This window comes from Nesoenas mayeri (assembly GCF_963082525.1).
Source record: "Nesoenas mayeri genome assembly, chromosome: 1".
Taxonomy (NCBI): Eukaryota; Metazoa; Chordata; class Aves; order Columbiformes; family Columbidae; genus Nesoenas; species Nesoenas mayeri.
Window position 1 is genome coordinate 57135212 of NC_137541.1, and position 12103 is coordinate 57147314.

Below are 12103 nucleotides of genomic sequence, written 5' to 3' on the forward strand. Positions count from 1 at the left end.
AGGAAGATTGATCACGAAAGGGAGGCTGAGCACCGCGACCACAGCCTGGCCATCTGCTCTGAGTGTTGGGGGCTTGTTGCACGCAGAGACGGGACTCATAGCCCATGGGACAGCTTGGCTGCTCCCCTCCATGAACACTGGAGGGTCCCTTTAAACCTCTGTGGCATGAAGATTTCTTCCTCCAGGGTGACTCTGAGGAAGATATAGGCTTCTTGCTTATCTTAAAGCATGAAGAAGGGGGGCAGCGAGAGTTTCTTTGCAGCCAGAGAGGGCAGGTTTACCAGTGGAGGGAGGTGTTCCTGCATGGGAAGCAGCTGCTTTACTTCGGTATTTACTCTCCCAACAGTTCCCACTTAATTAAAGTGCTCCAGCAATAAATACGTTGGTGCGCAGCCTCTCTCGTTAGCTGCCTCACACAGCAGGGTTCCCAGGGCTGCTGTATTTCTGTGCTCTGCGGTGGCTGCGTGGAACTCGCCAAACCCACTGCTTCTCTTTTCTGTCTTTGTGGTCTGCCCGACCATGAGGAGCTTGGGTCTAAAAGGAGCATAAGTCAATCTGGGGATGGGGGATTAATTTGGAGAACGTGGCACAATCTCAGTGTACACAGGTATGGAAACTGCAGTTTGATAGGTCTGTAAACCTCTCTGTGCAAGCCGGCTAAGGTGGAGGACTGGACGCTGAGAGTTAAATACCAGCTTTCTGGCAAGACCACCTCATTGCATGCTTGGAGGAAGATGGGTATGATGAAAATAAGTGAATGCCTTTTAATACCACTCTTCTTGGAGCTGTCAGGAAAAACTGTGAGTTAAGGGGACAAACTATACAGTCTCAATCATTTAAAACTTAGGAGGACTCATGCAAGTAGGAACTTAATCAGGTTCCCCTGCGGCAGCAACCCCTCCATGTTTCTTGCCTTAAGAGTTGTTGTCTTTTGGGCAGCTCTCTTAAGAGACCCTTTCAGGGAACTGTCTGTCCCTCTCACTGTGATGTCCCAGCCTCCCAGGCACTGAAGCTAAGCCAAAAGGTCAGGGCAGCTGGTTTTAGGAGATTGCCACCTCCGGGATGCTTCTCAGACCAGATTAACTGTGCTATTTCACACAACAGAGAGGTGATGGGTTGGGATGCAGCTAGCCAGCTAACTGTGACACAGCCATCCAGCATTTTGGATTAGTTGTTTTTTTTCTGTATATGCTCCTGTAACTAAAAGCTGTGCAACCTTAGGTTAGTCTCTTCAGTGTACACATTAGGAGACACACATTATTACATATGAATATACTCCTTCCCAAAAATTTATTTTCCTTTCGCCCTTTACATTTTCACAGCATGGTCCTTGGTGAATATTATAACACATTGATTACTTCTTAGAGGCCACACATAGCAGCCAAAGGGAAATTGCTGGAGGGAACTCTAAAGGAATGCTTGTCTCTATAGACCGTTTGTAGAAGAAAAAGAGTCAGGTGCCAGACTTACTGCTTTCCTTGCATGCTGCAAGACATTTCTCCTGGGTCTGTGATGGTCTGGTTCATGATGGCAGAGCAAAGTACCTCTTGTTCTTCCCCCTCTGTATGTCTCAGAGTGCCTAGAAGGAAGGCTGCTGCTGCTCCAGAATCAGCAGCCTGCAATACATCTCTAGTTTTGGTTTTACTTTGCATGGTGCTGTCGTCACCGAGAAAGTGATAGCTGCTACCAGCAGAGAAGTGACTGCCATAAGTGGAGAACAACTTCAGAGCACAACAAAAGATCATAACTTTCAGACCTCCTGTCTTTCCTTTGCTCTGTGGAGAAGTGCCCTGTCTTGATAAATGTACCTCTGTATGAGCAAAGGTAGTGAAAATTTTAAAAAGCTGAGAGTTTGTATCCGTGAGCCTGGCCACCCAAACTAGGTTTGTGATGCCCTAGCCTTTAAAGAGAAGAAGAAAGCCCAGCTAGTGCAAGCATTGGGTTAAGGGTGAGACCATATAGTCATACGGTATATTTGGAGCTGTGAAAGTCCTGGAATGTGGAAGGTACGGAGGTTAAGGTGTCTCAACACTAGACATACTAAATAATACAGCAGGCTATTATGGTAGGAAAAATCTCCTGCCCCTGTGGTGGCTTCATCAGAGCCTCATCAATGAGGGCCTTGTGGGTATAACTATAGTCCAAAGGAGAAAAAGGCTTCTACCAAAGGTGCAAAGGTGGCCCAGCCAAAGAGCTAGCACTGATTTATTCCAGCTGAAGATCCACCACAAATGCATGTGTTTAGTGTGCTTTTTCTGCTCCCCCAAAGTGAATTGTTTTCTGAAACAGCAAGATTAGTATTTAGCACTTGCTAACCACTTTACATGTTTGATGTGCTATACAAATATTAACTAATGAACCTCATCATGACATAATTAAATCTTATTTTACAGTGATTGAATGTTATCTTTCACTTTGTACAATTTTGTAATTACAAAGATAGGGAAAAAAAAAGTCAAATAAATTGAGAGATCTAAGAATGAGGAGGATTGACAGTTTTACGCTTTCTTTTTTTCTCCTCCCTTATATCCAAGATGACTGAAGAATCCAATGCAGTTTTCTGAAGGCTAGGACTTGTGAGTTCAGAAGATAAGCAGAACCCACACCATGCAATGATTGTTTTTTTAAGACGATCTTTTCAATGCTGGCCATTTTCTGTGTGCCTGAGATACAAGCACCAGTCTGAGCCCAGTCCAGCCTGTCTCTCCCATCACTGTCTGAAGGAGCTAAAACTAAATGCATACAGCAAAGGGTACTCCTTCCCCTGACAATGTCCCCTGAGGATAAGGGTTTGCTGGGTGATACCAAGGAGAGCACAAATTCATCCTGGCATACAGCCTTCTTGGCTCCCTGTTCACATTTCTACACGTCGGACTGCCCACCACCTTCCCTCCAGAACCACCCTCATGGGGTATGTGCCCCTGCAGGACCTGGTCCTGCAGCTCCCGTGGGGTCCTAGGCCTGACAGCAGCCCTGGAAAGCTGAAGGCCAGGGGAGGAGCAGGGCACCCAGCCACCCAAGGCACCATGTGTGGGGAGGCCTGGTGGCAAGCCCTTGCAGTGGCCACCCATGCCAGGTGGCCAGAGCAGCACCTGTGCTTGCAGACAACCTCCTGCTTGCTGATCCCCAGGCTGGGGAGACCAGCAAGTGGTGGGAGAGGAAGCAAAGATGGTGCATGAGAGGAAAGGAAGGACTGTTGTTGTAACACAGGATCACGCTCTCACAACCTCCTTCGTGTTATGTGCTGTCATAAAGAGAGCAACATTTGACTACAAGCAGTTATTTATATGAAACTGCTTTCCAAAGGGAATGTTTCCCTCCCTTATCTCTCTTGCCTTGTTTGCCAGGGATAAAGCTCTTCTGAAGCTCCTCTTAGGACACAAGGATTACTCTATTGGGATAGAGCAGGTGGGGCCAAATTGCTGTTGCTGGGGCAGGATATTTGCTCTGAGGTGACCTGTGTTTGAAATATGGGGACAGGCTGAAAGCTCATTTCACTGGGGCAACAAATATATGGGCTCCCTGCAAAAAAAGGAGTCCCACGAGGCCAGTGTGGCTGGTCTCTGCTCAGCACAAGACACAAGGACGTGAGTATCTGGCTCCAGACCACCACCTGGATAAGCCAGAATGCTGCTCTGCCTTACATCAAATATCCAGCGCTCCCAGGAGAGCCAGAAGTTTCTGACATACTGAGGGGTGGTGTGACTCCACTTGGCAGAGCTTTTAGTGGCCTGTGACTCTGTGTTGGCAGCTGTTTTGTGGTGGGCAAAAAGGTACAGCAGCAAATCATGTGGTAGGCAATGTTAGCCACAAAGGTGAAAGAAGGACACAGCTGCTTGTAGAAGTGCAACAAGACTAATTCGGTCTATGACAGGAATGTTGTTAGAGGAAAAGCTCCAGAACAGAAAATAAAGGAGATGCTGAGGGTTATCAAACAGATGTACAAGCAACAAAGTGATGAGAAACTGACCAAAAAATTTGCTTATGCAGAACCCAGTCTAAGGTTTCAGAGAGAGAGGTGACAGGTAGCAAGCAGGGGAAGCAAACAGACAAGTCATGGGTGGATTTCTGCTGTGTGGGGGCCCAGCCCTTCTCTGTGAGATGTGCAGACAGCTGTGGTGAGCATGGTCAGCTCTGGTCCCTGGGCACTCCAGGCATGGCCGGTACAGGCAGCAGGAGACAGTATTCAGTGGATCTGCTCTCAAACCATAAGAGGTTCAGCTCAATGCCAGCATTGCCTCTGGAGAAACAGAGTGAGAACAGCTCAAAAAAGCTCAAAAGAGAGCAGCTAGGAGCAGACTAAGCCTCATTCAGGGTCTGGGTATCCCTGTGTGCCTTAGGTTTGGTTAGGTTTCCTGCTGTGCTAATGAAGACACAGTGGCAACGTTCCTGGGAAGTATAGAAAGGGGTGAAGGTGCTTCTGGTGCTATCCAAGATGCCAAATCCAAATATCTCCCCCTCTATCAAGGAATGAAGTCCATAGAATACGTAGCATTTTAACATGCCTATTACAGAATCACAGAATGGTTGAGGTTGGAAGTGACCTCTGGAGATCATCTAGTCCAACCCACCTGCTAAAGCAGATTCACCCAGAGAAAGCAGGTTCCCCAGAGAAGGAGACTCCACAACCTCTCTAGGCAGCCTGTTACAGTGCTCTGACACTCTCAAAGTAGTTTCTCCTCGTATTGAGATGGAACCTCCTATGTTTCAGTCAGTGTCCATTGCCCCTCATCCTATCGTTGGGCATAGTGGATTCTGCAGTGTATTAGTGCTGGCAAAGCTTTTGTTATCCCTGGCAGGATTTTTTTTTTTTTTTAAAATTTTAATTTTCATTTAACCATTAATATCTGAGCTATATCCATTAACATCTGAGTTGTTTTTTGTGTGACCTACTAGACAAATGCAAGCCTCTCATATCTCTTGGAGCACTGGACTTGCTTTGGTTGCTTTATAGAAAGCAGTGTGGTTGGTTACAAGGGACAGTGGGTGCCCCTCACCAGGTGACAGCTCTCCAGTGAAGGTGACAGCAGAGAAGAGACCAGCTGAGGCTGCCAGAGAGAGCAGCTGCAGTCTGTGCCCTGTGAGTTCAGGTGGATTCTTACCCTGGCTTTTTGAAACATATTATCTGCATAAATAATGAAATATCTTGCTTTGGGCAAGTGACTGCTGAGCAGCTCCATACGGTAAAGTGTGGGCACCCGTAGGGAATATGGCAATCCTGAACAAATCTGGCTGGTTACAGGGGAGACGGTAAAAGGCTGGATCATATTCAGGTTCACCCAGACCTCTCCTGAAAGGATGATGGTGGGAGAAGAGGATGAAAAGCAAAGTTCTGCTCTTCCCTGGAGGGCTAGTGCTGGATAGTAATCTGCTAGATCAGTTTCTCTGGGCCCCTTCTCTCCCGCAATTTCTCATGCTTTGGTTTCTAAAGGACTGCCTTCCAGTTGGCAACCTTGGTTTCACGCATGGTCTCCTAGAAATGCTACATGGGTGGTGTGATGTCACCACAGCCACCAACTGCATGGTTGACCTCTCCCCTTTGCACAGGGGCTGCCTCTGCGCCCTGCTTTGCTTCTTTTAGACTAGGTCCGTGTGGAGGTCCTGCCACTTGTGTAAGAGGACTGCCCAGCAGGGACTCTCACCAAGACCCATAGTGGCCTTGTGCTGTATGCTTGTCTCAGGTGGAGGCCAGCAGACAGCCTTTTGGCAAAGTCCAGCTGGCCAGGAGGCAACTGACACTGCAAGGTGTCTTTCTGCCAGTTTTCAAGCCCCACTGGGCCACAGAGCTGTAATTGAGAAACCATCCCTGTCTTCTGGACCAGGTTGCCAGCACTGCTCTGATGGTTGTTCAAGCAGCTTGCAGGGCTGGCCAGGAGAGACACAGTACTGCTGGGCTGTGCTTCTGCCTCTGCCCATGCCCTGTCAGACACATCAGACATTGTCCCTGTGGGCTGAGGAGATGCCACCAGGGCATTTCTGCCTCTGCTTCCCATGGACTGGTGGACAGCCCAGGCACTGGTGCAAACTGTGTCGCAGGATATTTTCTGCAGGAGGGGTGCACGGGGCGTGTTTAATGCTGCTTTGAGCACCTTTTTCATAGACTGTAAGCCAGGCTATGAAAACTACTGGCCACATTGTTCACTTAAACTGTTCACCTGCAACCCAGCAGGGATCCACTGAGATGAGAGCTGAGGGCACTCGGCCCTGTAGCAGAGCCTGAACTTGCACCAATATCTCAACAGGCCATCTGCACAGCTCTGTGCTTGGCCCTTCCCAAGCGCAGCCTGGGTGCTACACGGCTCTTCTGGCTAGCTCTGGTCCTCTGCCAGCCCAGCTGCCTCACATGTGCCTCCAGGCACTCTGCTAACATCTTTCTGGTGGCTTCCTAATAACCCACACTGTTCCATGGTATGGCAGGGAGTGTGTCTGAGCTCAGGCACCCTCCAGCTATGTGTGAGGCTGTGCTTGCAGGCTGTGTGTGAGCAGTCAATCTGCATGCAATGGTGACCTGGAGGTGGTCCTCCAGGTGCACTGTAGACACAGCTGGAGCACCAGATGGATGAGTAGTTGTGGTGCAAACAGAAAACATGCAAGTCATGAACTTGCAGCATTCAAGATTATTTTAGTCCATCTCTTATGCTGCAGCAGAAGCACAACTCTTCATGCTAGCCTCTTGTCAGGAGGTGAGTTTCTATAGTTGCCCTGAGATAATAGGGAAATAATGCTTGTATGGGGAAGAGATACCACTCAAGTCTGCAGGCACAGGGACATGAAGAGGAGGGCCGGCCTCTCTCTCACGCATGCTGTGGGCTTTCTCCCTGGATCCCCCTTTCCTGCCCAGAAAAAGCCCTGCATGATTATGAAACTGTGACAGCAGACAAAACACCTGAACTGAGGGAGAGAAACGTAGTGGGCAGCCACGTATTATCACAGTTAATCCCTGGTAGTTTTTCTCTGGTGAGAATTCGTGGCTATCAAATAAAGTTAAAAACTGCCACAGGCTGTTTGTGGGGTGCAGAGGGGTGATCGGTTTGGTTGAGGCTAGCTTTGTTTCCCTACTCAGGATCACGCTGTAATGCCTAATGAAGGGCACAATAGCAGCTCTGGCATAGATTAGCTGCAACCTCTCTGTTAACCTGTGCTGTCCCACCGAGATGATACTGCAATAAATAATCAAGCACATCAGTGCATAAACATGCTGCCTGCACTCTCCTTGGGTCTTATTCCGGCAGAGTGAGCATTGTGTATTCCACACCAGGCTAATCATGGGGAGGAAATTTGCTGTGGACTGGAATCTCATCAAAGCAAACAACAGCAATCTCAATGAATTGCACCGACCCAAGTGTCTGCTTTAATCACTCACTCATGTGTTTCCTCTAGTAAAATAAAAGAAAACATAACACATGTAAACTTGATCGCTCTTAAATGAGCAGTTTAATCCTGGCACGGCTGTTGCTTGTCTACGGAAGGAAGCGGATTGTCTTTACAGACAGCCTTCCAGATGCTGCGGCGCTGAAGCGCATGTTGCGTGGTGGAGAGTACAAAGATAATAAGCAAGGGAGGGCAGTGATGCTAAGTACAAATCTGCTGCTAGTGAGCTAAAAAAAAGTAGGATGGACTGGACGAGTGCTTTGGAAATCAGGGAGCATGTTACTGCTGCCACAGTGGGCAAGCTCAATGGCTGATAGCAATTGCAGGCTTGGGTAATGTTGGGGGGTCACCAACCTTTTCCTTCTGGAAGGAACAATTAAGGCTGTTGTGGACAGAGATATTTAGAGACAAGAAAAGCTGGTGCCCAAGGCAATCTGCCAGATATGAGTTAGTTCCCCAGGTGAAAGACAGACTGCATCAAAAGTACTTCTCTAGGCTAGCTAGACTTTGAAACCTGCTCCGTCGACCAGAGAGGTGAACTGGAGGATTTCTACTGAAACAGAACTTACATTTTTTGCCCCACGGAGCTTTGGTTGTATTACATGCACTTATGGTGGTGTTGCACTTCAGCCAATTTCAGGAATAAATGCACAAATGCATTCCATTGCCCTCTCTGCTCCCTCCAGCAGAAATCCGGAGCATCTCCATTTTAAGCAAGTGGAAGCTGGACTTTTTCTTTTAGCAGTTCATAATTGCTCCATACATTATTTCATTTGCTGTTTTGTCCCACTTAACTGCCCTTCCTCACTTTCCACAACCCTGAAAATTATTTGGTTTGATTCAGGATTGTGTTAATATATTTACCCCAGGGCACTGGCATTGACTCCAGTGGTATAATACCTGATTTATGTCCTGTGTGAGATCAGAATCAAGCATGCCACCTCTAACCCTAAATCATTTTCTCACTTTCATATTGTAATATTGATCTGTCCATTTCAAAGCAGTCCAGGCATTCATCTCGTTATCAGATTCTCAGAGGGAGCACAAGGCTATGTTCAGTCAATGATTTCTCAATAAAGGCTCTATTTTTAAACAACCAAAAAAAATAACCCAAAGCAGACAAACAAAAAGAGTGAATCCTTAAATTTGACTACAAAACAGATCTAAGTTAATAAACTGTAAAATCGAGTGGAGCAATGTGTCTAGATTTCCCTATATTAATGTTGTGTTTAATTAGTGTTTTACCCTGGGATAAAGCCCCTGAACTCAGCAGAGCTTGCTGCTAAATAAAATACTAGTGAGCAATAAAGAGGCCTGACTTCCTACCGTGAAGCTCTCAGTGCAGATGAGCATATGTGCCCCTTGGCTGCTCGTATTAAGGAATGAGGAATGTGGATGTGGGGAGAGGGAGTGGTATGTTGATCCATCCAAAGGAATACTTCCCCCCGAAAGCCCAGAGCCCTCAGGTTCCCACTGCCTTCAAAGATCATTAGTCCAGAGCTAAGAAATTCAAGCATCCTAGAAACTCACTCCAAGCAGCTGAAGCAGCCTGGTGCAGGTGCTGAGCTGTGTTGTAGGCAACTGGCTGGGAGGAAGGAGCCAAACAGGGAACGCAGAGACACCTGACACGATACACAGAGAGAGGTTTGCCCCTGATGTCAAGGGGATTGAGATTTTCTCCCCTACTAGTCAGCATCACTTGTGGTATTGGGCAATTTTCACTGAAACCTAGGAATGCAGCACCCCCATCCCACTATATCATGACTGATGCAGCACTGCCTGGTACACAGTGGGCTTAAAGTGCTGGTAGGTTCTCTTTTCTCCTCACTTCTGGCTTGTGTGTTTGATCATGCATTATTTCATCTCAGCCACACGCCGTTAATTTTTTAAAATGTTAATCCCTGCTGGTCTAGCAGTCCTTGTAGCAGGTGGTGAATTGGCTTGTTTATTGCCAAAGCTTTGGGAGAAGGTGGAAGTATTGGTAAAGGTATTTGCGAGGAGCTATGGTTTTAGCAGGATGGGACAGAGTGGCTACATTTACAGCAGTAAAACAGACAGTGCCCAGGAACACTCTTGTATATGAAAATATTATTTGCTATACTGTTAGAGACTTCTCAGGCACACTGATGTTTGCCCATAGGACTGCTGAACATGATTTGGGCACTGGATTGTTTCACAGTTTGTTTTCCAGAGGCGGTTTGCATATGGCTGTCCTGCTCTGGATGCAGCAGAGCATTAGGCAGCTGCAGGCTGCTCTGTGGCGTTTGGCATAGGGATATTCCCAAACCCCGATTTGTTAGTACAGCCGTGACTCCTTCACCCTCCTGGTCACTCTGTCTCCCTTCTGTTTGGGCCATTGTAGGAAAGCACCACATTTGTGGAAAGTCTCTTTGCAGCCCTGGAAAAAGAGTGGCTTATGTTTCTGACACAGTACTTGCCCCTGAGTGCATGGCTTGCTGTAGTCAGGTCATGCACTGACACCAGGCTTGCCTGGGCTCAAATGCCATGAGGGTTGACCTGAACACCAACATCAGAGAACAGTTAATACCAGGTTCGACAGAAACAGACAGAAGAACCCAGGCAGCTGGCGCATTGTCATTATGCTGAGAATGAGGTGTTGATAATAGCAGGAGGTACTGCAGGATCTTCATTAAAATCTTGACCTCACAGACGCTAAACTCTCTCTAAAAGGCAGCACCTTCCATTATGTAGTCCTCTTTATGAGATCAGGCAACACTGTAGTGTCTCCAGGGGAGGGATGCATCAGACAGTATGGACTATGTGATCCATCAGCTGTAAGTGATGCAACAGGCTGGGGAGAGTGTTTAGAAACAAATCTTAACTAGAAGCTTAACTTAACAAGAAGCTGTTATGATACACCAAGGCTCTGCTGCTTACTTCTTCTTGGCCACCCCATGCTTGTCCCTCCTGAACTGCCAGTCCTGCTCCACCCATGTCACTATAGAGATGTGCAGCCTCATGACACCATGCTTATAGCACTTACACAGCTGACAGAAGTTAATAATGTATTTTTTCTCAAGAGCACAAGTAGTCCACTAGAGCAGACAGAGATGTGGAGGAAGAAAAGCAGTTTTTATAAATAACTTAAGAAAATTAATTACATTTAGGTGATCTGAATTCCATCAAAGTTTCTGTGCTGTGCAGGGGAGAGTTAGATGCCTCTGAAGACCTCTAATAAATTATTCTATGGGCTTAAATAAGATGTGGAGTGAGACCATAGTCAGAGACAGCCAACATGAAGCATTAACTGCAGGAAAGTATGTACCATTTAAGGCATCTGCCTAAGGCCAAGTGTTACCATAAAGTACCTGCTAGCCATCAGTTCACATCCTGTCCTAATGCTCCGAGCTCCACTGCAGGCTCTGAGATGGCCTCTGAGGTGGCCAAAGCATTCACAGCAAGACATTTAGCAAGGGATGCAGAACATCCCCTTCTCCAGTGAACAGGCTGAACAAACAGAGCAACCTTCTTTGCAACTGGCCTCTCTGTGTCAACATGTGTGGCTTGTCAAGGCATTATGCAAATCTCAGAGCCAAAGCCTGCCCAGAAGTGCAGGGACTGACATTCCCATTGCTTCAGCCTGAGCGAGAGTGATTTCATGCCACATTACCTTTTAACATGCTGCAGATGTAATTTTAAATACCTGTGCCATTCACTTTGTGCTACATGCTACACATGTGTTGGGAAGTAGGTTATTTTGCTGGCAGTGTTGAGAACGCTCTGCTTACAACAATGCTCCCATTTGAGTAGCACCTAGTGAATAGGGTACAATATATGATCACACAGCCTTAGCAATCCCTTTTCATTAGTGGGAGTAAACACTTGGCACTGCATCAATCTTCTTCTCCCTCTCCTCTTTCTCTAAGAGTGCCAAGTCATTTTAAAGACACATTAAATTGCCAGAAGACTCCCAAACAAAGCCAGTCAGCCTGCTGCTCGTTTGGATAAAGTTAATTACAGCGAAGATTAAAATCTGCGGTGCTTGATTGGTGTTGTTGAGACTTACAGAATCACATTGTCCTCGGGGAGCTGTTTGCCAGCTCTTCCCCTCTCCCTCATTCTGTGCGTGTGCCTTTTCTTCATTGTTCTTCATAACTGTTGTGTCCCCTTCTCTGTGGTGTGTCTGTCAAGGCTTCATGAACCCAGGGCTGAACTGTCAGAGATCATAGAATCAAAAATAGTTTGGGCTAAAAGGGACCTTCAAAGATCACCTAGTCCAACCCCCTGCAATAAGCAGGGACATCTTCAATCAGATCAAGTTGGCTCAGAGACCCATTCAGCATGGCCTTGAATGTCTCCAGGGATGGGGCATCTACCACCTCTCTGGGCAACGTGGGCCAGTGTTTCACTACCCTCATTGTAAAAAATTTCTTCCTCACATGTAGCCTGATTCTCCCCTCTTTTAGTTTAAAACTGTTACCCCTTGTCCTATCACAACAGGCCCTTCTAAAAAGTCTGTCCCCATCTTTCTTATAGTCCCCTTTTAAGCACTGAAAAGCTACAATGAGGTCTTCCCAGAGCCTTCTCAAGGCTGAAAATCCTCAAATTTCTCAGCCTGTCCTCACAGGAGAGGTGTTCCATTCATCTGATCATTTTTGTGGCCTCCTCATGCTGCTGCCTTGTGCCACTGACAAAGGTCCAAGTGGCTGAGAGGTGGAGGTGGCCAGCCTTGTCTGCATTGTTTTTGCATCTTATCCCATCTGCTGCCTCG